General features: G+C 46.9%; 1 protein-coding gene across 28 annotated transcripts in view; it reads right to left on the bottom strand.

The window, feature by feature from the left end:
• Positions 1-27550, bottom strand: part of ADGRL3 (adhesion G protein-coupled receptor L3) — a 614635-nt gene that overhangs the window by 415363 nt on the left and 171722 nt on the right. The window lies entirely within an intron of this gene.

Genomic DNA, 27550 nt, shown 5'->3' with positions numbered 1-27550 from the left:
CTGAGGTCAGTCCCAAACCCACTGCCTTTTTCCTCAGAAATACTGTCATGAGTCCAAGCCTTTCATTATCATAGTTAAAAACATGAGGAGGAGCATCTTTAGATTAAGGGCGATGAAGCACTGGAACAGGCTGCCCAGAGGGGTGGTGGAGTAAGTCAAATCCTGTCTGGACATGATGCCATGTGACCTGTTTTAGGTGAACCTTCCTTGGCAGGTTGCACTCAATCTGCAGATGCCCACTGTGATAGTGTGTAAAAATTACATAGGGGAGAGAGGCATGGATCAGCACCTCACTGAAAGCTGATAAGTGAAGAGTAGTTGAAACATCTCCCTACAATGCTGCTCTCCCTATTTTGTAATTAGAAGTTAGCCACAATGGAAGCAGAGCTGCTAATCTAAGAGTGGGCCTGTCCCCTGATGGAAAACTCGCCAGTACCAGCAGTAAGGATGAATGCAACATACTCTTTTGTTCATCCCTACCAACTTCAGCAGAACTCCATCAAAAAAGGCAGGCAGTAGGGAGGAGGATTGAGAGCGCAAAGCATGTTCCAGCAGTGCCATCCTCAAGTGCCACACAATCAGTTCAAGCACTTTCCTGTGTCAGAGACTTGCATTTCAGCTCCCTCTACCTATTTTCCTACGTACCTTGAAAGACATTCACTAATGTTTAGCTTTCAAAGCAGTAAGGTGTGAGACTAAAGTGTTCTTCCACTGCTCTTCCTCTGACCTCATCTGGTCATTCTCATCTACAAATGCCTGGTACCAGAGAGGCAACATCAGAGTCTTCCCCACCACACAGGGCAGCATTATCCCAAATGAATACTATAGACCTAAAAAGCTGATGGCAAGAATAATTGGAATTAAAACTCAGGGTTCTCTACTGGAAGAAAAAAAGACAGAGAGAGAGAAAAGGTAAGGAAAAAAGTGAATCCTGAATCAGATGGAATAGAACTTTTGATAGAGGACCTCCTTGTGCTTTCCTCTCCACAGCATTGTGCTACTTGTCCTTGCAGAAAGAGCCAGCAGTTTTTGATACATTTTTTTTTGATAGCAATTGTCCAGTCAGCAGCAGGATTTCATCCAGTTGAAGTGGAAGTGTCAGACTGGTTCACCCTCTCTAACGAAGCCGTTGGTACCTATGTAGTTTCAGGGAATTCCTGCAGTCCACACTTCAAGGCTGTACCAGGAACAATGTGAAGCTTTTCTGTATCTCATGACTGCAATTTAAACTAAAATGGGGTGAAGCTCCCATGAAATGCAACAAGCCTAAAATTTAAAATATGCTCCTCTGCCCTCTTAGCCAAACACTGCCTGGAAAGGATAGGGTTACAAAGGTGCTGAGGGCACTGGAACATCCCTGTGATGAGGAAAGACTAAGAGAATTGGAGCTTTTTAGTCTGGTAGAGAGAAGACTGAGGGAGGATGTCACCCATACTGATCAGCACTTAAAGGGTGGGTGTCAGGACGATGGGACCAGGCTTTTTGCAGTAGTGCTCAGTGACAGGACAAGCAGTAACAGGCACAGACATAAATGTGAGAAGTCTAAAGATGAGAAGGAACATTTTTAATTTAAGGATTATGGAACACCAGAGCAGGCTGCCCAGACAGGCGGTGGAATCTCCAACTCTGTAGGAATTCCCACCTGTACATGTTCCTGTGTGACTTTCTTTAGGTGACAGGGGGGCTGGACTCAGTCTCCCGAAGTCCCTCTTCCAACCTTCACCATTCTGTGATTCTATGAAAGTGTGATTAAAAGAACGAAAATCCAAAACCAAACCACACAACCTCAACAACAAAACACAGCCAGGCTGTGAAGCTTTCCCCTGCTAAGCAACAGGACAAAGAGGAACACTACAGAAGACCACAGAATGGTTATCAGAGAGAGGACAGAAATGATTGCAGGGATAATGAGCAAAGCCAGAGCCCATCTTCCCAAAGCCAACTCCTGGAGGCTTGCAATTCCTAAGGCTGCCTGTGCAGGAATCACTACAAAACTGGAAACATGCTGCTCGTATCTCTGTGGCATAAAGCAAAGCCATGCTGCAGTAACAGCCAGAAGAGTAAATCAATACTCTTCAGGGCCAATACTGTCAGCCACTAACCAAACGAGCAGCACTGGAAACCTATTGATTGTACAGAGCTACACTTCCATGCTGCCTTTCTTTACCTCCTCAGACATTTCTGTCACCTAGCAAAATGGAAAAGCAGAGACCAAAACACCTAATGAATACTTCCTAAAAACCTGAAGTCAGGAAAAGTAGAGACCAAAACTCCTAATGAATACTTGAAGTCACAGTTGGACAATTACAACCCCCCTTGGGAACACATCCTGAATTATGCATTTGCCAAAATACTCTAAGAACAAAAAAATAAAATAAAATTGTTTTTTAACGATTCTGCTGTGGCTTTATCAGGCTGAACACTTAGTTATGATACCCTAAGGCTACTCAGCAAGGCTACCTGGTTGGGTTCACAACATACTTAGAGGGCGGGAACACTTCTCCTACCAAGACGGGCTGAAAGAATGGGAGCTGTTTTGCCTGGAGAAGAGAAGGCTCCAGGAACACCTTAGAGCCACATTTCCATATCTGAAAGGAACCTACAGGAAGGCTGGGGAGGGACTGTGGTGATAGAATGAGGGGCAATGGCTTGAAACTGGAGCATGGAAGATTTAGGCTGGACAACAAGAGGAAGTTCTGCACAATGAGGGTGGTGAAACACTGAAATGGGTTACCCAGGGATGTGGTTGAGGCCCCATCCCTGGAGACATTCAAGATCAGACTCAGTGTGGCCCTGGGCAGCCTGATCTATTTAGAGATGTCCCTGATGACTGCAGGGTGGTTGGACAAGATGACTTTGAGGGTCCCTTTCAATCCAGTGCAAGCTTTGAATGCTCTGCCTGCCTGAAAACTGCTCCCACTGTGCACACTGGAGAGGAGACAAAGCACATCACTGTACAGGGATAAAAATGGGTAAAACCCATGAATGGGTTTATTTTAGTTTTATTTATTTATTATTTCTGCATCCACAGCAAAGCCTGCCAACCCCTGGAAACTCACATGTCCTTGTCTTCCTTCCCAGTTAGGTGAAAGACTTCTGGGGATGCTTTTTCCTTCCCCTCTCTCCCTGCTGCTCCCCTGGTCTCAGGGTGAAAACCAGGGCAGGATTAGAAAAAACCTGGGGGATAAACACTTCAGTAAAACAATAAATACCATCTAGACAGCTAGGAGGGTCAGGAGATGTTTAGGAAGATTACACATTCAAAGAGCACAGCAGCAGCAAGTACTGACAGATAAAGTCAGTCCTCCTCCTGATATGCAAGTTGCATACAAATACGGTACACAAATGTATAATATTTCACACCAAAAATTTGTAATTTTTAACTCTTATTTAAAAGTACATTATTTTTAAAGGCCTGGAACATGAAGGGCTACCACAGAGTGCATTTCCACTATAAAAGGTCTCCTACACTCTAGAACCAGAGCTCTTGCAAAAGGTAGCCCAAGGTCTCCAACACTTCACCCTCTGCTCTAAAATAATCAGATTTGAAGCAAAACCTTCAGAGATATGCTCCAGCCATCAACAGTGACCATTTCTTGAGTGCACCAGTTGAAGATATAGTGCTACAGAGACTAAGTGGGACTTACAGAAAAGAAGCTATAAATCTCTGTCAGCCTCTCTGAAATGAGCACTTAATACAACTGGCTCAGAGTACTTCACTTCTTGCTCAGCCGAGGTACCAATTATGGTACCACTATGATAAATTTAATCATTGTTGTTAATGACTCCCCCAATTTATTTTATCCTTTTTTCTGCACTAATGAGCTGTGCTCAAAGTCCCACCATTCAAATACTTCCCCTCTCCCAGCTGAACAAAGTCATCTTCTGGATTTCAGCCTATACTACTGGGGGCCTACACAAAGACTTTAGGAGAGGACTCCAGGTATTTGGGCCTGCAAAAAGACTGGGTCAGCAAGTGCAGTTACAATGCAGGCAGCAGCCACCTGGTACCCTTTTATTCCTTTTCCTACTTATGTGCTCCCTTGTTTCTCCCTCAGCTCAGCCTTTAATTTCTTACCAGCAGGCCAATTATTTGTTTTCATAGAAATGTAAAGCGGGTTGGGTTAGAAAAGACCTTCAACATGATCTAGTTCCAGCCCACCCCCCCATGGGCAGGGACACCTTCCACTAGACTAAGTTGCTCAAGATCTCACCCAGCCTGGCCTTGAACACATTGAAAACCTCCTTAGGCAACCTCTTCCAGTTCCTCACCATCCTCACTGGAAAGAATGCCTTCCTAATCTCCAGTCTGTGTCTCCCCTTTTCCAGCTCAAATCCATTAACACTCCTTCTCTCACAACAAGTCCTTGTAAAAAGTTCCTCCCCATATTTCTTGTAGTCCTCTTCAGGTACTGAAGGCTACTCTAAGGTACTCCCCATCCATACATCCCGTGTAGGATAGAAGCCTCTCAATTCACAACACGTGCCACTTCCAAAACACACAGGTGGATCACAGAATAGTAGGGGTTGGAAGGGACCTCTGGAGCTAGAGTTCAAATCCTCTGACAAGGCAGGTTTACCTAAAAAAAAGTAACACAGGAATATGTGCAGGTGGATCCCAGGCAGCCTTTCTAGTATTCCATCACCCTTAGAGAAGATCCTTCTCATATTTAGAAGAAAATTCTTATGTTCAAGTTTGTGCTGGCTACCCCTTGCCCTGTTGCTGGGAACCACAACTCCCATCCTCATGACACCCACCCTTTAAGCATTGATCAATATCAGTAAGATTCCCCCCCTCAGTCTTGTCTTTCCCAGACTAAAAAGTCCAAATTCTCTCAGCCTTTCCCCATAAGAGATGTTCCAGTTCCCACAGCACCTGAAGGGGCTTAGTAACAATGCACAAAGGGATTCATGTAGCCTGGGCACTGATGTTCCCCCAGATGATGCAGCAGTGTTGAAAAGCAGTAAATCAGAACGCCATGAAGAAATTCCCCCTGTCCCACCTAAGTCAGGGAATTTGCTGCCACAAGAGGGTGAAGAAGGCAATTCCAAAAAGCAGATGTTTATGTCTAAGCCCCTAATCCTTGAGAGCTCACAAAATCCTTGTGACCAGGTTATCCTGCAACCATTTATTAGACAATCTGGCACTCTGCTGCTCAGGATTTAAGAATGAGAGAAGGAAGTCACAGAAGAAAAACCTCTCAGATTTATTACAACTGTGAGTGAGTAAGATTCAGATGTATTCTGACTAGTTTGTGCCACCATCCCCTGAGAAACTTATGACAACAATCATTCAAGCTACAGCATGTCAGAGAATTTCTCTTCTATGGTAATGATTAACAACAAACCACTGAGCAAGCTTTTATTTCTTTTCCCTCTTCCCCCTCTCCATTCTATCATCCACCTTTCCTGCTTAATTATCACAGAATGGTAGGGGTCAAAAGGGACCTCTGGAGTTCATCCATTCCTAGCCCCCTGCCAAGGTAGCATCACCTTCAGAAGGTCACACAGGAGCATGTCCAGATAAGTTTTGAACATCTCCAGAGACAGACTCCACCACCCCCCTGGGTGGCCTGTTCTGATGCTCTACCACCTTTAAAATTCTTCCTCATATTCAGATGGTACTTCTTATGTTCAGGTTTGTGTCACTGAGCACGACTGCAAAAAAAGCCTGGTCCCATCCTCCTGACACTCACCCTTTAAGTACTGATCAAGACTTAGGAGATTCTCCCTCAGTGCTCTCTCTTCCAGATTAAAAAGGCCAAATTTTCCTCAATCTTTCCTCACAAGAGAGATGTTTCAGTCCCTTCACCTTTTCAGCTCTTCTCTGACCTCTCTCCAGCAACTCCCTGTCCCCCTTGATCTCAGGAGTGCAGAACTGGACCCTGTACTCTAGATATGGCCTCACCAGGGCAGATTAGAGAGGAAGGAGAACCTCCCTTGACCTGCTTCCTGGCCACACTATTTTTTTAAATTTGCTTCCTTCTATGTACCCAGAATATGGAGTTTTAAAACAATAGCCACTTTCAACACTGGATTGTCATTCCCTGAGGATGCAGTGGCTTTGAGCCAGAGCGGGTCCCGTCTCAGTATCTGGCTGCCTGAGCTCCAAAACCAGAAGGAAAATACATGGATAAATATCTCCAGTCATCTAGAGAGGAAGAAAAAAAACCCAACCTCTTTACTGCAAGAGTGATCAAGCATCTGAACAGGCTGTCCAGGGAGGTGGTAGAGTCACCATCCCTGGAGGAGTTCAAAGAACATGCAGATGTGGCACTTCAGGACGTAGTTTAGTGTTATGGTAGTGTTGGACTTAATTATCTTAGGGGCCTTTCCCAACCTTAGAGATTCTATGATCTTAACTGCTTGCACAAATAAGTAGGAGAATGAAGAACTGCTAAGGTGCTGAATCTGTCCTCTCTGCATGACAACAGTTATCTTCACACCCAAAAGATCCTAACCATCCTCCACAACATGTCCTCCCTTCCTCACCATGAAATTGTGCTCATGAACAATTTTGTCTTTCAGAGTGCTGCACACTTCCATGACAGCAGCTACCTTCTGGGCTCTGCACAGCTTTCATAACGAAGAACTACCACCTTATTCTGCACATCCAGGGGCCAATTTCCAGAGTTGGAAAGAGAATGGCCCCATGAAATACAGCAACATGTCTCATGAGAGATTTCTTTTTTGCTCTCTGCCAACAAACTATGTGACACAGAGAGCTGGCAAAAAGGAGAAGACAGATGTCTAGAGACATTACAGTCACTATGTTAACTGCCTGGGAGTTTATTCATCAAAAGGTGACCACCCTTTGTTCTGCTAAGAATTTATTTTGACTTACTTTGCAGCTTTGAGGGGTTGACAGCAAATCACTATTGCACAGTTCTCACAAAGTACCAAGTGATTTGCAGCCTGATTAAAAGACATGGTTCTCGGCCTCAAATACCAAACATTAAGCAAAACCCACAAAGGCACAACACAACTAAGAGGTGACAGGAGCAGAAAAGGAGATGAATGGAAGCCCTCTCTGTAGCCAGGCAGGCTCTAGACAGCTTTGCACACCCATGCACAGCACTGGGCCAGCCTGAATGTCACAGGGATGTGCAGCTTTACAAAGAGAAGAGTGCTGCTACACCAGAGAGTAGCTTCTTGCAATATATTCACAGAAACAGGAAGTTAACAGCATTCACACAGGCTCAGCAAAAATCTCCCTCTTTAAGAGTTACTTGGATATAGATGTTGTAGTAAGAAAACAAAACCCACTGTAGAAGCTATTCACCTTCCAGCAATGTTTCACAGAGACAGAGCTCCTATGAGATGTCCTTTGATTCAACCTGGAGTTCATTTCCTGTGGACTAGGGAGAGCATTAAACACCCATGTGGTCCTTGGACACAAGAAAAACAGCACTAGAAGGCTCAATCATTTAGAATCTCTTTTACCAGTAAATCTGCTCTTGGAGTTTGCAACACTTCCTGTGAAGCAGCAGCCACCAGCTGCACAAATCTGCAGTCTCTCGAGCTGAAGATGGAAGTTCAAGAGAGAATCCAGCACAGAGATGGCTGCAAAGACCAAAACTTTTACCACTGCCTGGAGAGGCATCAGAGACGCAAGGCAAAGTCAGCTTCATCCAACTCCAACTGATGTGCAGCTTAGAATGTCGGAATGGGCCTTTAAAGGTCATCTAGTTCAACTCCCTCTGGAGTAAGCAGGAGCATCCTCAATTAGATCACGTTGCCCAGAGACATCTTTTATGTATCTGGTCAGTCAGCTGTAGCCTGTGTGTGTAACTACAAATAGAAGTGCTTTACAAAAGCATAGATTCATAGAGCTATGAATTAACTGTCAGGTACCTTTCACTTCAATAGGAGACCAAACCACACCTAACCTGTACAACAACCAGTCACTGGGGAGAAGAGGAATACTTGGAGCAGGCACACACTGCTCCCCTAACAAGTTAGAATCAGAACAGTTTGGGTTGGAAGAGACCTTAAAGATCATCTATAGTTCCAACCCCTCTGCCATAGACAGGAATTTGGTGCCTCATATTATTGCTTGATGGTCTTGGAGGTCTCTTCCAAATGAAACAATTCTATGATCCCATGAAGTCACTGTTTCTCAAGTAACTCACTGTTTTCCACCTCCCTTTACCCCATAGCATCTTGCTTCGAGTTTTCTCCTTTTTCAGATTACCTTCCAGTATTTCTGCTCCAATTTTAATCCTCTCACAACACACCAGCTGCCAAGACACCTTTGATTTCAATGTAAGGCCGTGGATCAAGTTGGGAAATGTTGGTGCTGCCAGACCCTCAGCATTTAGAGCCTTCTATGGGGAAGCACAACTACATCAAACTCCTTCCTACTTGTGCCAGTCAGAATGTTAAAAGCACTGCCTGTGTTTGTGCCATGTTGTAAGATCCCTCTGAGAGAGGGAAAGACAGGTCAACAGGATCATTTCATTTGGATTCAATAGCTACAGAAGAAAGTGACCCTGCTGGAACTAGTTCATTCTGGGGGGCTGAATTATGGTCACTATTATTTCAGCCCCCTGGAGAGCTCAGGAGGCCTGCATACAAATTAAAAGATTATAAATAGCACTGAGCAAGGAGTTTTGTTAGAATCTCTGAGGCAGCCCTGGGCTGACCCACATTGAGGTTTCACCCCCAATCTAAAATTCAGCTCAAGCCCCCAAGAAAAGTTCAGGGAAGTGTCAGCACCTCCTCAGTGAATTGGCAAAACCCCCTCAAACTTTCATGGTGCCAGAGAAGTGTTTGCAACTTTGATTTGAAGCCAGATGTAGATGGTGGATTTTGTACAGCCTTAACCCAAAACCTGATGTTCTTACAAAATATTCAGAGCAGCAAAAAACATCTTCTCCAACACCTACAGGGAAGCTAGAATAGGACTTCTCATAGCGGTGTGTAGTGACAGGACAAGGAAGAATGATTTGAAGTAAAGTGAGACTAGGGGTAGACTGGGTCTGAGGAAAAAGTTCTGCAGTATAAGAGTGGTGAGAATCTGGAATAGGTTGACCAGAGCTGATACCTCCTCAGAGGTGTTTAAGGCCAGATAGGATATGGCCTTGGACAGTGTAGCCAAGTGGAGCCGAGAGGCATCCCTGCCCATGGCAGTGGGGTTGGAGGAGATGAACTCTGAGGTTCCCTTCAACATGAGTCATTCTAGGATTCTATGAAGAGATGAGGCATACTGTCCCAAACCAGTGAGCACACCCAAGCAACAAATTCTTCTCCAAGACAGCTAACTCAAGCTGCTTCTTACATCTAGATGGAAGTAAAGCTTTCTTCCTATCCTGCTTGGTGACAGAAAGTTGCCTGGGTCATGGAATAAGGCAAGAAGCTGGGATTTGGAAACCTGTGATTTGCTTGTGCCTCTGTAAATCAATCTAGGGTGTGGACTTGTCCACGGTCCTGGACATACTCCTGCTTCTCACCATCTCTTCTACTAAAACTTGTGTGTGTCATTTGCAGAATCATGGAATTTTTTAGGCTGGAAAAGACACTTAAGACCCTAGGATAGGGACCTAAAGTTAGGGATGGAGTCTCAACCACATTTCTGGGCAACTTGTTCCAATATTTTGTCATTGTGAAGAACTTCATTCTGTTGTCCATCCTAGATTTACTCTCTTCCAGTTTAACAACATTGCCATTGAGTTCAATCATTGCCAAGTCTGTTCCTCAGCACCATGTCTCCCCGGTTTTCAAACTGCTCCAGAGATAACCACCCCCACCAAATCCTGGGCAGCCTGGTCCACATGACTCTTCTAATGAAGATCATACTCTAGCTTACTTATAAGCCTGAAATGGATCTTTCAGAAAAGGACTTCATCAAGATCTTTCAGACTCCTTGTGGTCCTGGGCTGCCTGATCAACTTGGAGGTGTCCCTGCTGACTGCAGGAGGATTGGGCAAAACGGCTTTTGAGGGTTCCTTCCAACCCAATGCAATCTGCGCATCAAAAGGGAGAAGGGCCATGAAGATGGTCAGAGGACTGGAGCACCTCCCCTATGGGGACAAGCTGAGAGAGTTGCAGCTACTCAGCCAGCAGAACAGAAGGCCATGGGGAGATATTAGAGCAGCCTTGCAGTACCTGAAGGGGGCTACAGGAGAGCTGGGGAAGGACATTTTACAAAAGCTTGGAGTAATAGGATGAGGGCAAATGGCTTTAAATGGAAGAGAGAAGACCGAGATGAGGAAGAAATGCTTTCCACTGAGTGGTGAGACACTGGAAAAGGTTACCCAGAAAGACCGTAGATGCCCTCTCCATGGAGATGTTCAAGGCCAGACTGGATGAGGCCTTAAGCAACCTGGTCTAGTGGAAGGTGTCCCTGCCCATGGTGGGGGGGTTTGGAACTAGGTGATCTTTGAGGTCCCTTCTAAGCCAAAACATTCTATGATTCTATAACTGGCCTCTTCCTACTCCCATTTAAATTACTCCAAGCATCAGTAGAGCAGCTTGAAATTCATGGTCATGACCCCATCATCATCTAGAAAATAAGGGATGAAAATGAGCAAGACAAGTGAAGTCTTACAATGTTGAGCTAAGACAAACAGTAATACCAAACCTCTTCACGTAGTGCTCCCCAGATCAGAGGGGAGGCTTTTCTTGCTCTTGATCCTACTACCCTCCAGAGTTTTGGCAGGAGAGCTGTGAAAAGTGACTGGTCTGAACAAAGGGATCCTTCACAATCATCTGGAAGGCTTTATAAAAGGCTGATGTTAAATGTCACATTTTCTGCTGCTATCTCCCAGGCCTCAAGGAAGAATGGAGTTTATGTCAGAGCCTGTATTTGTTTTCCCGTCTGCAGAGACACAAGCTGCAGTGAAGCCTTCTCTAGGAAAAATGCATTTCTGGAGCAAGATAGTGACATGAAAAGGAGAAGACTTTGAAGATTCCTCTTTCCCTTTTAATTACAGAGTTCTAATATAAAGCTAAGGGCAATAAGTCCAAATTATTCCATCAATATTAAAGGTGAGCGGGGTTTAGCATACAATAGCTCTCACCAAACCCCATATGATTCCAGGGAAACAAGCTGCTGAAGGCAAGTAGAGCCCCCAGGACCTGGCTCCAAGTGAAGCTGCAGCAATCAATCACAGCCTTTCATCTCTACAGAAATAATTTAATAACAGCAGCACCACTACACCATGCCACTCCCATACAGCCCCTCTCTACTTGGTAACACTGATTCACACATTCAGACTGCATCAGGCTGGAAGAGACCCTCAAAGGTCATCTTGTCCAACCACCCTACAGTCAATAGGGACACCTTCAACTAGATCAGGTTGCTAAGGGCTGTATCAAGCCTGACCTTGAATGTCTCTATGGATGGGACCTCAACCACATCCCTGGGCAATCTGCTCCAGTGCTTCACCACTTATGAAGAGCTTCCTCCTCATGTCCAACCTAAATTTCCCCTGCTCCAGTTTCAAACCATTGCCCCTTGTCCTATCACCACAGGCCCTTCTAAACAGTCTCCCCCCAGCCTTCCTGTAGGCCCCCTTCAGATGTTGAAACGTAGCTCTATGGTCTCCTTGGAGCCTTCCCCATGCTGAATAGCTTCAGCTGTTGCAGCCTCTCCCCATAGGGGAGGTGCTCCAGCCCTCTGATCATCTACATGGGTTTTCTACTCCCCTTTTAGAATAAAGTCCCATGTTCGTGGCCTCCTCTGAACCTGTGTCATCAGGTCCTTATCATTGTGCTGGGAGCCCAGGGTTGGACACAGTGCTCCAGATGAGGTCTCTCCAGAGCAGAGTACAGGGGCAGAATCACCTCTCTTGACCTGCAGGCTACACTCCTTATGATGCAGCCCAGAATGCCATTGGCCTTCAGGGCTGCAAGTGCCCACTGCTGGCTAATACCCAGCTTCTCACCCATCCTACCAGTACCCACAAGTCCTTCACTGCAGGGCTGCTCTCATCCCCCAGTCTGGACTGGTATCAACAGTTACTCTGATCTAGATGCAGGACCTTGCACTTTGCCTTTGATTCTCCAGAAGTTCTGCTGAGCAGGGACTGAAAACTCCCCAGTTCTCTGATGCTTGCCACCTCTCTTTCCCCAGCACCTCCAATGATTTGGTGCTTCTCTATGTGTTTGCTTTGTACCTGCCCCAATCCCCTTGCTGCCTTTCCACCACCTAGGCTGCCAATATCTAACCCTGCAGACAGGCCCCGTGACTAATGCTCTGGTTTGCAAACACAAGCAGGCTTGCAGCTCTTCCCACAGGCATTTTCCAGCATGTTTTAGGAACTGATTTGCACAGATGGCAGCAGGTTGCTGGAAAACTGTTTAATCCTCCTCCATTTTCTTTGGAGATGGTATTATTCTTAGAGCAGCCAGCACTGCCTTGTTCTGTTGTACCAAAAGACAGATTTATCAGCCTTGGTATTCCTAGACATTGCCAGTTTAGTTCCAAAAAAGCCAATCAATCAACCCCACCAGTGCCAAGGCACTTTTCCCAGGCACTGGTCAGCACAGGCCTGCACCACTCAGCAAGAATCATAGAATGGTTGAAGGGTTGGAAAGGACCTCCACAGAGCAAGTTACACCACCTAGAGCAAGTTACAGAAGTGTATCCTTAGGGGTTTTGAAAGCCCCCAGAGAAAGACTGCATAACCTCGCTGGGCAGCCTGGTCCAGTGCTCTAGCTTCCTGGTCCAGTGCTTCCTTACCCTTACAGTAAGGAAGTATCTGCTCATGTTGAAGAAAACCAGAGAAGCTCTGTGGGGCAGAGCTATGACTGCACCACAGGCAAGCATTGACTTGCAGCAATTCCTTCCAGACATGCTCCCAGAGACAGCAGCTAACACAACAGCCACTCCAGCAGCCTCACTTGCATAGCTATAGCCCCTGGCTGCCCTGCAGTATACACTGCTTGTCCAGGGAGGAACAATCCTCATTCTAGAGCCACCCAAGCTGGCTTGAGCACAGTGTAGGTCTGCTCTGTTCCCATAGCACCCAAGATGCATTTCAAGACCATAAGCTGGAGCTCAGTAAGGAATTGGAAGCCAGGCTGCAGCAGAAGCATGCCCAGTCCTCCAGACCTCAATGGCTTCCCTCCACTCATACAACATGCAATGAAGTTTGTGAGATTCTTGATATGCTAGGCTGCATCTCAACAGGCAAAACCAGCATGAGTTAAGAGCAAAAGAATGATATCCTTTAAAGCTATGCTGCATCTTTTTCTTCTGAGGATTCAACATCCATGCCACAAATCCACAAAATACCCCAAAACAAACCCAACCAAGTCTCTTTCCCACGTGGATATTCATCCTCAAAGCTCCTTTAACATCCTGAATTCACAGAAAGTGTTGGAGATGTGTCAGGGAAGAGACATGAATTCAATGTTTGAATAAATGGATTAAGTGAAGTTGAGGTAAGCAAGGTCTGCTTGACATGAAAAAAGCCGCACTTTGGGAAGGATACTCAAGTTAGATGCCCAAAACACTACACCTGTTGAAGCCTGCTGTGAAAAGATGGCAGGACAGGGACACAAAGCTGGTCTGGAGAACAGGTCTTGTGAGGAACATCAGAGGCAACTGAGATTATTTATCCTGGAGAAGAGAAGGCAGAAGGAAGACCTCATTTCTCTCTGCAATTCCCTGGAAGGAGGTTGGACCAGGTAGGGGCTAGTCTTGTGACAAGGAAGAAAAATGATCAAGTGAGAAGGAATAGCCTCAAGTTGCACCAGGGGAGGCTTAGATTGGAAATTAGGAACAATTTCTTTCCTCCAAGAGTGATCAGGCATTGAAAAAGGCTGCCCAGGGAGGTGGCAGAGCCACCATCCCTGGAGGTGTTCAAGAAATATGTGGCCATGGCACTTGGGGACATGGTTTAGTGGCCGTGGTGGGGTTGGGTTGATGGCTAGACTTGATCTTAGAGGTCTTATCAAACCTTAATGACCCTATAATTCTGAGAAAATTGGAGCATGCAGCTGCATGATGAAGCAGTTAGAACAGAACAAAATGTCATGGCATGAGTCCTGGACATCTCAACTGCCATCTGGAAACAACAAATTTAATTTCATTTTCTATTTAGCAGAACAGCCTTCCTGTCCTAAAGTCAGAAGGCCCAGCGTGGACAAAGACATGCACTAGGCACTCAGATGACTCAGACCATCTTGCTAGAGGGGTACATGCACTTGAGAGCACATCTGGCCAAGCTTCTTTTTTACAGCTATCACCCAAAAAATCAACATTTGTAAATTTTAAATCCAGCTACAAAATAAAAACATCTAAACAAGGACAACACAGAACAAAGACTTCAATTGCAAGCATTGCTTCCTCTCCAGACTCAGCTTCTGCCTTCCCACTGCTTCGAGTAGGTGGACCATCTGCTGGGGACAGTGCATCTGGGTTGGGCCAACTGCAGGCTGGGTGCAGAGTGGGTTCAGAGCACCCCTGAAGAAAAAGCCTTGGGGGTGTTGAGTGCTGAGAAACTCACCATGAGCCAGCATTTCCCTCATGCAGCCCAGAAGGCAGCTGTGGGCTGGGCTACAGCAAGAAGTGTGTGGCCAGCAGGGCAAGAGAGGGGATTCTGCCTCTTTACTCTGCTCTGATGAAATGCCATTTCCAATACCGCATCTAGTTCTTGTGTCCCCAGCATAAGAAAGGCACAGAGCTGTTGGAGAGAGTTCAGAGGAGGCCACAAAGATGATCCAAGGACTGGAGCACCTCTGCTATGAGGACAGGCTGAGGGAGCTGGGGTTGTTCAGGCTGGAAAGGAGAAGACTTGTGGGGGGACCTTAGAGCTGCCTTCCAATACCTGAAAGGATCCTAGAGGAAAGCTGCAGAGGGACTTTGTATCAGTGTGTCTAGAGACAGGACAAGAAGGAATAGTTTGAAGCTGAGGGAGAGCAGGGTTAGACTGCATCTTAGGAAGAAGTTCTCATGTATGGAGATGGTGGGACACTGAAACCATTTGCCCAGAATGGCTGTGGATACCTCCTCCTTGGAGGTGTTTAATGCTGGATTGGATGAGGCTTCAGCAAACCAAGACTAGTTGAGAAGCATCTCTGCCCATGGTAGGAGGACTAGAGTAGGTGATCTTGAGGTCCCTTTCAATCTAGACCATCCTAAGACAGAGAATGCAGCCCAGGGCCCATAGCTTGGGCTCATTTGCCAGCTTGTAAAAAAAAAAAAAGATGTGCATAACTTATTTAAAGCCTAGAAATTGAAACAAGAGAAACCACAGACTTCCAAACATGCAGAAGCCTCAAGGCACATTCATATATCTGTCAGAGGTGCAGCTAACACATGCTGACACACCTACAGCCTGTTTAATCAGCCTGACTCGAGTGTCACAAGGAGTGACAAGGGAGCCTTGTCCTGCCACAGCTTCACTGCTCTTGCTGCCATGACAGACTTGATCAAAAGGAGGTCTCACGCTGCAATTAGAACTGCATGAGCCTGCCTGTGCTTCAGGGACTTTCAATACCAGCTCATCTTGCTAGAGCAACAATCTTCCTAGCTAATCCCACCTTTAAAGGTGTTCAACTGTTGGAGAAGCCTAATTCTCGATTCTTTTTAGAGGAGCTACCAGCTCAGACAGGCCACAAAGATTAATCTGATGATTTGATTTTCATGATGAATTCTCTCCCAATAAGCTTTGTCCCCCAGCTTTCAGAAGAGCAGCTACTGCCCAGCCTTGCCCTTGATTCATCACTTCAAATTTGATTTCTCATATTATGCTCTGACAAGCTGAGCATAAAGTCACAAATGAGCACTGCCTTGTCATGGACCAGCTAAGCTTGGGAACAGCAGTCAAGATGGAGAACTGACAGTGTGAAATTTGAAATCAGAGCCACAGAATTGTTTCAGTTGGAAAAGACCTCTAAGATAATCAAGTTCAACCATCAACCTAACACCACCATGGCCATTAATCCATGTCCCAAAGTGCTGTGTCCACACCTTTCTTCAACACCCTCAGGGAAGGCAACTCCACCACCTCCCTGGGCAGCCTGTTCCAATCCCTGACCACTTTCACCAAAGAAATTCTTCCTAACCTCTGTTCCAACCCTCCCTGGCACAATTTCAGGACATTTTCTTTTGTTCTATCACCTGATAGTAAGGGTAAGATATGAATCCCCACCTCACTATAACCTCCTTTCAGGGAGTTGTAGAGTCAAGTCTTCCCTCAGCCTCATCTTCTCCAGACTAAGCAACCCCAGCTCCCTCATCCACTCTTCCTACGACTTGTTCTCCAGACCTTCACCATCTTTTTGTTGCCCCTAGCTCCAGAGTCAGCTCCCTGCTATGGGAAGGCATCCTGTAGCATAAGGAGAGATACCCATGGGAGCTCATTGTCCTGGCCACTTCATGGTGGCACCGGTAAAAGGGTGACAAGAGGCCAAACCACACAAGTTCCTGTTAAAGGGGGAAAGTCCTCCTCTTCCTTTTTCCTCTGCCCTCCTTCAGAGCACAAAGAGGTGCTACATCCAATACCACCTAGCCTTCAAAGCACCACTGAACCCTAGCTTTGATGACAAGAGAAAGTTGCCAGCAGGAATTATAACACAGCCATCAGTGGACACAACCTAATTTCCCCCAGGGGCAAGCCATGTATGCTTTTTGTTGTTCAAAGCCATCTGCAAGGAACTGGATAGTTTGCAAGTAAAAGGAGATTAGGACAAGGCATTAATCCAGTGTCTGCTGCTCATTCATGCTGTCCCCTGAAAGAGGCAACATTCGAGTCCTAACACTCAGTCCTGAGCTGCTGGGAAATCACAAAGATGAGATGATAATTAACAAGCACACAGAGTTAGGATATTAAGGGTGGGGGTTTTCTTACCAGCTACGCCCCAAGAGGGCCATAAGACATTGAACTGTGAAGGAAACAGCGTCCCTCTGTGGAAAGGCAACTCCTCCTCAGCTGGGCCAACTCCTGCACCTAGCCCCATGAAAGAAAACACAACATGGCCAGGAAAAGAGTGGGTGCAGAAATGGCAATAGACTGTCCAGCAGCCCCTGCTCTTAGGATGTGGCAACTCCTTCAAGACTACCAGAAAACCTATTACTGAAAAAGAGAGTAGATGTTCATGCCCCAAGAGTGTGGTGAATGGGTTTAAATCCAATTGGTGGACAATCACAAGTGGCATTCCCCAGGGCTCAGTCCTGGAGCCAGTTCTCTCTAATACCTTTACCAATGATCTGGGAAAGGGGACAGAGATTCAAGAAAGCTAAGTGCTGGGTTCTGAACTTGGGTCAACAACCACCCCATGAACACTCCAGAATTGGGGCAGAGTGGCTGGAAACTGCACAGCAGAGAAAGACTTGGGAGCATTGATCACTGCTGAAGTTAAGCCAGGGTGTGCCCAGGAGGCCAAGAAGGACACCAGGATCCTGGCTTGGTTCAGCAATAGCATGACCAGCAGGACCAGAGCAGTGATTGTTCCTCTGCTGGTGAAGCCACACCTTGAGTCCTGCATTTAGTTTTGGGCTCCTCACTGCAAGAAAGACATTGAGGTGCTGGAGCATGTCCAGAGACAGACAAAGCTGATGAAAGGTCTGGAGAACAGGTCTGGTGAGGAGCAGATGAGGGAACTGGAGCTATTTAGGTTGAGGGGAGACCTCATCACTCTCCACAACTCCCTGAAAGGAGGCTGGAGTCAGGTGTTGGTCCCCCATCCCTAGGAACAAGTGCTAGGAAAGGAAATAGCCACCAGTTGTGCCAGGGTAGCTTTAGGCTGAATCTTACTTCTTCACTGAAAGGGTTCTCAAAGAATGGAACAGGATCCCCAGGGAGGTGGTTAAATCCTCATCCCTGGAGGTGTTTCAAAGAAGGAGAGATATGCTACACGTTTTAGCACCCACTTTGTTAGAGAACAGTGGGGCTGGAAGATCTGAAAGGGCTTTTCCAACTGAACCATTTCTGTAAGTCTACGACAACAGTGTCTTCGGGCCAACACTCAGACTTGGATGGTGAAGCCTTCTGCTACCCTTGGGAATCATTTCTGCTGTCACATGGAAGAGTACAGCAGAACAGCATCCACAGAAAGCCTTGCTCTGGGCATCATGACAGGAGGCAGAGAGACCATCAACCCAGTAAGAACAACTTCTACTTTTCCTTTGAGTTCTCCTGATATCCACTGTATCTACGTGGCTGTCAGTGCTGCTTTTCTGGAGAGACAAGGAAAAAACACAGATTAAGCTTGGGGGAAACACCCAGTTTCATAGTTTCATAGTTTCATTCAGGGTTGGAAGGGACCACAAGGATCATCTAGTTCCAACCCCCCTGCCATGGGCAGGGACACCCCACACTAGATCAGGCTGGACAGAGCCTCATCCAGCCTGCTCTTAAACACCCCCAGGGACGGGGCCTCGACCACCTCCCTGGACAACCCATTCCAGGGTTTCACCACTCTCATGGTGAAGAACCTCCTCCTCACATCCAGCCTGAATCTCCCCACCTCCAGCTTCATTCCATTCCCCCTAGTCCTATCACTACCTGAGATCCTGAGAAGTCCTTCCCCTGCCTTCCTGTAGGCCCCCTTCAGATACTGGAAGGCGACAATTAGGTCACCTCGGAGCCTTCTCTTCTGCAGACTGTACAGCCCCAACTCCTTCAGTCTGCCCTCATAGGAGAGGTGCTCCAGCCCTCTGATCATCCTCGTGGCCCTTCTCTGGACACGTTCCAGCACCTCCACATCCCTCTTGTAATAGGGGCTCCAGAACTGGACACAGTATTCCAGGTGGGGTCTCACCAGGGCTGAGTAGAGGGGGAGGATCACCTCCCTCGACCTGCTAGCCACACTTCTCCTGATGCAGCCCAGGATCTGATTGGCTTTGCGGGCTGCAAGTGCACACTGAGAGCTCATGTTGAGCTTTTTGTCCACCAGCACCCCCAAGTCTCTCTCCTCAGGGCTATCCTCCAGCCAGTCACTGCCCAGCCTGTATTTGTGCCTGGGATTGCCTCGACCCAGATGCAGGACCCTGCACTTGCTCTTATTGAACTTCATGAGGTTGGCCTGTGCCCACCTCTCCAGCCTGTCAAGGTCCCTCTGGATGGCCTCCCTTCCCTCCAGCGTGTCTGCTGCACCACACAGCTGGGTGTCATCAGCAAACTTGCTGAGGGTGCACTCAATGCCACTGTCCATGTCCCCCACAAAGATGTTGAATAAGATAGGTCCCAGGACTGATCCCTGAGGGACTCCACTTGTCACTGGCCTCCACTGGGACATGGAGCCATTGACAGCCACTCTTTGGGTGCGGCCATCAAGCCAGTTCCTTATCCATCTAGTGGTCCACCAATCAAACCCATGTGTCACCAGTTTGGAGACCAGGATGTGGTGCGGGACAGTGTCGAAGGCTTTGCTCAGGTCCAGGTAAATGACATCAGTTGCTCGCCCCTCATCTATTAATTTTGTCACCTGCTCATAGAAGGCCACCAGGTTGGTCAGGCAGGATTTGCCCTTGGCAAAGCCATGCTGACTGTTCCCAATCACCTCTTCACTATTCTTTTGAGCGAGTAGTGACTCCAGGAGGATCTGTTCCATGATCTTTCCAGGCACAGAGGTGAGACTGACTGGCCTGTAGTTCCCTGGTTCCTCCTTCTTGCCCTTTTTGAAGATGGGGGCAATGTTTCCCCTTTTCCAGTCTGTGGGGACTTCACCAGACTGCCAGGACTTTTGAAATATAATAGAGAGGGGTTTAGCAACCTCATCTGCCAGTTCTCTCAGCACCCGTGGGTGTAACCCGTCGGGTCCCATGGACTTGAACACTTTCAGGTTCTTCAGATGATCACGAACCTGATCTGCACTTACAATGGGCAGTTCTTCCTCCCTGTCCCTGGCTTTGACTTCCATAACATCAGGAGTGTGGCTAGAGGCCCTTGCAGTGAAGACTGAGGTAAAGAAGTTATTAAGTACCTCAGCCTTTTCCTCATCACAGGTGACCATGTCACCATTTTCTTTTCTGAGGGGGCCCACACCTTCCCTAGTCTTCTTCTTCCCATTAATATACCTGTAAAAGTTCTTAGTATTCCCTTTAATCTCCCTGGCTAGATTCAACTCAAACTCTGCTTTGACTCAAACTCTGCTTTGACTCAAACTCTGCTTCAGAAACAGAGATGAAAAGCACTTCATCTCTGTGCATTGTCTGCTTTTCTACCAGCAGCCACTTCTCACAGAGGGATTTTTTTTGCCTGACAGAGCTGATAGGCACTGAGCACTACTCAGATTTGGGGTTTGATACCTTTCAGATGTGTTTGGTGTTCAAAAGGCATCACACGTGGCACCATCTGCACCCCCTGCCTCAGGAATCCAGAGCACATTTCACATGACAAACACTGCCCGGCCACTGGTGCCAGCTGATGCTTTCTCTTCAAGGGGTTTTTCAGCTTAATTTCATTTACTTCAAGATGGAAAAAAGATGTTTCATAAAAGGCACATCCTACTGCCTGCTCACAGTACTGAGGAGGCACCACAGTTTCCTAGGTCCAGACCTCATTGCTCTGCCTGGAGATTCACAGACTGCATTGGGTTGGAAGGGACCCTCAAAGGTCATCTTCTCCAAGTTCCCTGCAGTCAGCAGGGACACCTCCAGCTGGAGCAGGCTGCCCTGGACCACATCAAGTTTAATCTTGAAGGTCTCCAGGGATGGGACCTCAGCCACATTTCTGGGCATTCTATCCCTTCAGATATTGAAATGAAGCTCTAAGGTCTTCCCATAGCCTTCTCTTCTAGAGGATGAACAGCCCCAATTCTTCCTACAAGGACAGCATTTCTTCCCTTTTCCTAGATAAACTGTGAAGCTACAGATAAAATCTTTAATTTTCATCTGAAATCAGCAAGTTTAAACAGCCTGTCTTATGAGGCAAAACAGGGGCTTGGATGTCAACACTCAAAGAGAAATAGCTATCTACAGCAGAGCACAACCCTCACATGCAATAACAAGGAAGTACCATAGAATCACTGAATAGGTTGTGTTGGAAGGGACATTATAGATTACCCAGTCCCACTCCCCCTGCCATAGGCAGGGACAGCTTCCACTAGACCAGGTTGCTCAAGTCCTCATCCAAATTGGCCCTGAACACCTCCAGGGAGAGAGCATCCACAACCTCCCCGGGAAACCTGTTCCAGTGTCTCACCACCCTCACTGGAAAGAATTTCTTCCTTATCTCCCCTCTTCCAGCTCAAAGCCATTGCCCCTCTTCCTGTCACCACAAGCCCTTGTTAGAAGTCCCTCAAATTTCTTGTAGGCCTCCTTCAGGTACTGCAAGGCTGCTCTAAGGTCTCCCCAAAGCCTTCTCGTCACACTGAGCAGTCCCAGCTCTTTCAGCCTGTCTCTATAGGGGAGATTCTCCATCTTTGTGGCCTCTACTGGACCTGCTCCAACACCTCCAGCCTTGTATGGCCACCTCCCCTGAGGTAACCCCTAGGCAAGTTAGCTGCAGGTCCTGGAGAAGCTGTCCTCAGGACACACAACCATTTCCACCTCCCTCTTCAAGTGTTTATGAAACCAGCCCCAAGTACTGCTCAACCCAAGCAGACTTTTGGCATCCAAGTGGCATTAAAGCCACCCTGGCCTTGTCATGCCATTAGTTTAAATCAGTTTTACAGCCAGTTCCCCGATCGATACAACGCAGGAACACGGCTGGAGAAGGGAATTAGCATCTGTAATCCCCTGCTTACACAAATCCCCTTGGTCAATCACTTATTAATGGCTGTTATATTTATTGGGGTTTAGAGCAGGCCCATAAACCTCAGCCATCAGAAGTAGACACCAAAGACGACACCATAAAAAAAGTTATTTGATTACTGACTCCTCACAGCAAGTGCTGACAGACTACAAATTTGGCTGGCTCTCCCTCCTGTTAGTGAGCCTGCTAATGAGCTTGCCAATTAAGAGCCAATCTAAAGACCTTGGAGGGGAAGCTGTCAATAACAAACTCCCATGCCTCTGAGGAGCGAGCAGCTGCAGGACTTGTCATGAGGGCCACTACTAACACTTCTTGCTGATGCCAACCACTGACCCTTTCATCTCCCACAACTCATTCCTCTCACCCAGGAAATGCAAACACTTGTCACACATCACACATGATGGCTTCTAAGGGGTGGGAATTGAAAAATAAACACAGGCCAAGGAGTAATGAAGCCTCCCCCTTGCTCCTCAGCATTGCACAAACCTTACTAGATCAAGCATTGGAACTACTGCAAAAGCTTTTAAATAGTAAATATTCATTAAGACTTATTAATAATTACTGTAATGTCATTAATTACACATCATGTTTATCTAATTATTTTGAGATACATTTTGTATTATTGGATGTAGAATCACCACATTGTTTCAGTTATAAAACACCTCTAAAGATCATCCAGTCTGTCAACCCAACACTGCCATGGCCATTAAACCGTGTCCCCAAGTGCCACATTCACCCGTCTCTTGAGCACCTCCAGGGATGGTGGCTCCACCACCTCCCTGGCCAGCCTGTTCCAATGCCTGACCACTCTTGTGCCAAAGAAACATGTCCAACATAAACCTCCCTAGCACAATTTCAGGCCATTTCCTTTCATTCTATCACCTGACACTAGAGAAAAGAGAGCAACCCCCACCTCACTGCAGCCTCCTCTCAGGGAGTTGTAGAAAGCAATGAGGTCTCCCCTCAGCCTCCACTTCCCCAGACTAAACAGCCCATTTCCCACAGCTGCTCCTCACCAGACCCGTTCTCCAGACCCTTCACCAGCTTTGTTACCCTTCTCTGGACCCACTCCAGCACATCAATAATTGAAAAGAGCTGGCACTAGTACTGAGCCCTGTCAAACACCACTTGTGACTGAAATCTTGTGGGTGTATCTCTTTAAGGAATCAAGGACAGTTTGGCAAGACTATCTGGGCTCCTAACTCACTTGGATATTCCTGTGCATAATCCTCCCCTCACCAGTAATTAACTTAATGCAGTTTATGAAAGGAAAGCTTTGTGACTTTCAGTGTAGTTGGCTCTGGGGACACAGGTAGCATCTGCTGCCAGTCCCAGCACACATCACTGCAACAACTGGACCAGGCTGTGAGCATCTTAAAAATCACAAAATTGTTTTGGCTGGAAAATATCTTTAAGATCATCCATTCCAACCATTCTCCAACTCCACCAAGTCTGGTGCTAAACCATGGTCCTCAGCACCACATCTCTGTCTCTTTGAAACACCACCAGGAATAGGGATTCAGCCACCTCCCTAGGGAGCCTCTTCCAGTCTTTGAGAGTCCTTGTAGTCAACAAGTTGCTTCAAATGTCCACCCTGAACCTCCCCTGCTGCAGTTGGTGGCCATTTCCTCTCCTCTTCTTGCTTGTTACTAGGGATAGGAGGCAAATCCCCACCTAACCTCCTTTCAGGGAGTTCTAGGGAGCCAGGTCTACCCCTCAGCCTCCTTTTCTTCAGGCTGACCAACCCCAATTCCTCCAGCAGACCAGGAGACTTTCAGAAGCTATTCCAGTTCTCTCTTTCCTCACCTTGCATTCCAGCAGGCAATTTAATTCCAGAACCACTCTCCACTGCCTATCTTTGCACTTTCCTTCCTGCCCAGTCATTCAGCAGACCACTAACAGTGACATTTCCAACAGAGAATGGTGAGCACCACACTTGATCCCTCAAGTACCCCCTGATGCCTGCACAGAGAGGTTGAATTTCACCACAGCCCTGAAACACAAGGGACTGTCAGGAAGAGAACAGAAGCTGGACTCCTGGTGGAGTTTTATTTTCCCCCAGATTTATCAGTCAACCATTCACTTCATCACAGCAGAGGATGAGTAACCCTCTGGAAATAACCTTTAGCAGAAAAGCTCTGTTACCCTAAGAAAGAAATGCCAGAGTTTCTCTGAAACCGTATCCTTCTGCTGAAACTAATTATGAGAAAGCTGTTCCTTAATGAAAGTTTGCTTTAATATGACTTCTGCTGTTCCTGAGTTGGCTTTGGACAGCATCCAGCTTTTTTAAATTAAATATTAGCAGTCTGTTAGCCTATCAAACAAACCTAAGCATGTCAAGTTTGGATTTTAAGTGTGTTTCTTTTTCTATTCACTCCCCCCTCCCCCTTCTCCCAGTCTAGGTTTGGCCTCCTTACTGACTTGAAAGCAGCAAGTCAATTAACTCCAAAGTCTGAGTAGAAGATGTCACACTTTAATGGTTTAGGAGTGCACACTTTGTCTGGGTGATTGATGGGTCAAATGTGTGCCCAGGAATGCCGCAATGTTGCTTTCATCATTTCTGCTTCTTACGGGGCTGAGAACTGGACTGCCTCTAAACCTCTTTTGCTGCTAGCAACAATAATTTGATTATCTCATTCATTATAAATGTAAAAATCCATCTTGCTGTCCTAAAGGGATGTCATTGAACTGACATCACTGTGTGAGCATTGACAGAGCTGTATGTACAAGTGTCTCACCTAGGACGCTGGTGAATGTACACACAAGGCACACTGGGCTCTCCCTGGTCCCTTTCAGTCCTCCCCTCTTATTCCTATCCCCAAGCCTTTTGGCAGATGAGATAAGGAAGAGCTGCACAGACACAGCAGTGACAGGTCCTCCAGACAAGTACATAGTGAATCATAGTATCATCACATAGTCATAGAACAGTTTGAATTGGAAGAAGCCTCACAGATGCAGTTACAGCACCCCTGCTATGGGCAGGGATACATTCCACTAGATCAGGCTGCTCAAGGACTCAGCCAACCTGACCATGAACACTACCAGGTAGGGAGCATTCACAACCTCCCTGTTCCAGTGTCTACTACCTTCACTGGAAAGATTTTCTTCTTAATCTCCAGTCTCAATCTCCCCTCTTCCAGCTCAAAGTCATTGCCCCTGGTTCTGTCACTACAAGCCCTTAGAGAGAGGAAGCAGCGCTGTAATGCAGAACCATTCACAGATGGATGGTAAAGAATGGCTGGGGCACTAATCAAGGGTTGCACATCTGACAACAGGCAAAGATGCAGTCAGAGAACACTTATTAAAGAATAATTTATGTATTTAACATTTTCAATGAGCTTTTCAATGAGAATAATTTGCTCCCAGTGTTGCTTAATCAAGCAAGGGACTGCAATGGTTCTGACCTCAAGCTGAGGGCTGAAAGATAGAAAAGGTTTTAAACTGTGCCCTCCAAAGTGACTAATCCAGGCTGTACCCATATCAAATGTGCCAGTGCTAGTGCAAGAACAGTATTCCTGGCTTCAGGCTGTGCCAGTGGGATGTGAAAGTCAGGCAGGTTCTCTGCAGTGCTGACACCGCATTTATTAGAGGTTTTACATACAAAGCTTAGTTAACAAATCCGCTGACGGCGCAGCAGCCAGAACAAAAGCCTGCTCCTTCTCCACAGCAAGGATCTTCCCCAGCTTCAAGGCCAGCAGAAAAGCACTGAGATCATGTAGTTGTGTCAGCCCCATCAGGGCAAGCCTGCCCAGCAGGTGACAGAGAGAGGACTGCAAGAAACCATAGAATGGTTTGGGTTGGAAGGGACCTTCAAGATTGTCTATTTCCCTTGCCATGGGAAGGGACACCTTCCCCTAGACCAGGCAGCTCAAGGCCTCAGCCAACCTGGCTGGGAACACAACCAGGGAGGGGGCATCCACAACCTCCCTGGGAAACCTGTTCCAGTATCTCACCACACTCACCATAAAGAATTTCTTCCTAATCTTCAGCCTAAATCTACCATTTTCCTGCTCAAAGCCATTTCCCCCAGTGCTATCACTACAAGCTCTTATAAAAAGTCCCTCCAGTTGCAGAGTCCCTAACAATGCAGAGCACAAGGCACCCAAGCATAAACAATGTGAGGAAGAATGGGGCAGGAGAGATCAAGAGCACAGCCAATACCCTTAGGCCTTGAAATAGCAGAGGATTTGTTAAATCCCAGGGAGTGGCCCTGGCTGGGTTCAGCAAAAGGATAAAGCAAAGCCCTGGTGGTGCTGACAAGTCTGGAGGGGGTGATGGTCCCCCTTCCACTCCCCAAATCCAGGGAGCACAACTTGAGGTGACAAGTAGGGCTGGTCCAACAGGTACCCCAAAGATTTGTGCTCTCACATGGGGCTGCCAGGAGCTGCCCATGGCTGACAGGAGGTTTCAGCAGGACTCGATGTGCACTTGGGAGTCTGCAAACAGAGCGTGTTACTAAATGTGGTTGGGCATTTGTCCTCATCCCCACATCTCCTTCAAAGTCCTCTGCAAGCATAAAGGGGGGATGCTGGATGTTTTATGTCATAAACACCTTCCTGTCCTGCCTCAGATGAGTGTGGTTTCACTGATGCAGCTACATCTTCTGCTCATTTGTTTTGTTGGTGGCTTTTTTTTTTTTTGGCTTACCACCCAAGATAATAAGAGAAAGAAAAGCTCTTGTGGTATATTCAGCCCTGTGCTGCATCTCACTGCATTACACACCAACAGAGAAGTGGAATTTCAGGCCCCAGCTGTGATTTTTCCTCTGATGTCCCCCACTTCTAACCTGTACAATCACTCTTGCCTATCTCTGCATTTCAGATGTACCTCTGAGACAGCCTGGTGATCTATAAATCATTCCCACTGCAACAAGCCAGGAACACTGACTTCCCTCCTTGCTCCAGGGAGAGGCAGAGAAAACTAAGCAGTGGAAACACCAGGATTGCCTCAATAAGTAAGGGCATGCTTCAACTTCTGCTTTAGTAAAAACTTAATGATATGACCACCCAAGAGAGTGTCCCCTCTCAGTTTTGGACAGGGGAAATAAATCCCACCCATTGCCAGTCTGCAGCACTGAGAGGAGAAGGCTTAGGGAAGACCTTATTACTATGGACCAGGACAAAGGGTGGCTACCAGGAGGATGGAAACTCTCTTTTTACAAGGAAAAGACAAGGGGTGATGGGGACAAGTTACTGCTGGGGAGATACCCATTGAACCAGAAGAAAATGTTTCCCTGTGGAAACAGACCATGGAATCCTCTCCCAAGGGAAGCAGTGAACTTCCCTACACTGGAGAGCTTTAGGACTCAGCATGAAATGGTGCTGGGGCAGCTCATTTCAACTAGAAAGGTTGAACCAGATGGTCCTTGGGGTCCCTTCCAATCTGGCACTCTGTGATTCTTCTGAGATTCTACAGCACAACCCACATGTACAGCTGGGATTCAGCTGCATCCAAGGAAAGCTTTGCTGGCTTGCCCTAGCCAGGGCCATTGCAGGACAGCCCTGCTTTCCTTTGTTCCTCACCTCTTTTCATCAAACCTTCCTGGTGTGGCCTCCCTCCCCCCCTCCCATGCTCTGGCAGAGATGCTGAATGCTGATGAGACAATACTTGATCCATCTTCAAGCACTTATTTTCGGGCAATTAACTTGGCATCATAGAAGCACTTAAGAAGCCTGGCTTTCCGGAGTGGGAGACAACTGAGTAAAGAGCTAAGCAAGGTAGTAAATTATTGCCAAATGACTAAAAAAAGCACAGGAAGGGGTGGGGTGGGGGGAAGAAGGGGAAAAAAACCCCTAAGACTTTGATAGAAGATGCTGTCAGACCAAATCTGAGACCTGAAAATAACTAACTACACCACCACCCCACCCCCCAATCTGTTTGAGCAACCATTAGTCCACTGC

This window comes from Melanerpes formicivorus, unplaced genomic scaffold, assembly GCF_026170545.1.
Source record: "Melanerpes formicivorus ecotype bairdi unplaced genomic scaffold, bMelFor1.0.p_v2 SCAF_4, whole genome shotgun sequence".
Classification (NCBI taxonomy): Eukaryota; Metazoa; Chordata; class Aves; order Piciformes; family Picidae; genus Melanerpes; species Melanerpes formicivorus.
Note: the sequence above shows the minus strand (reverse complement) of the source record. Positions and strands in the feature narration are given on the sequence as shown.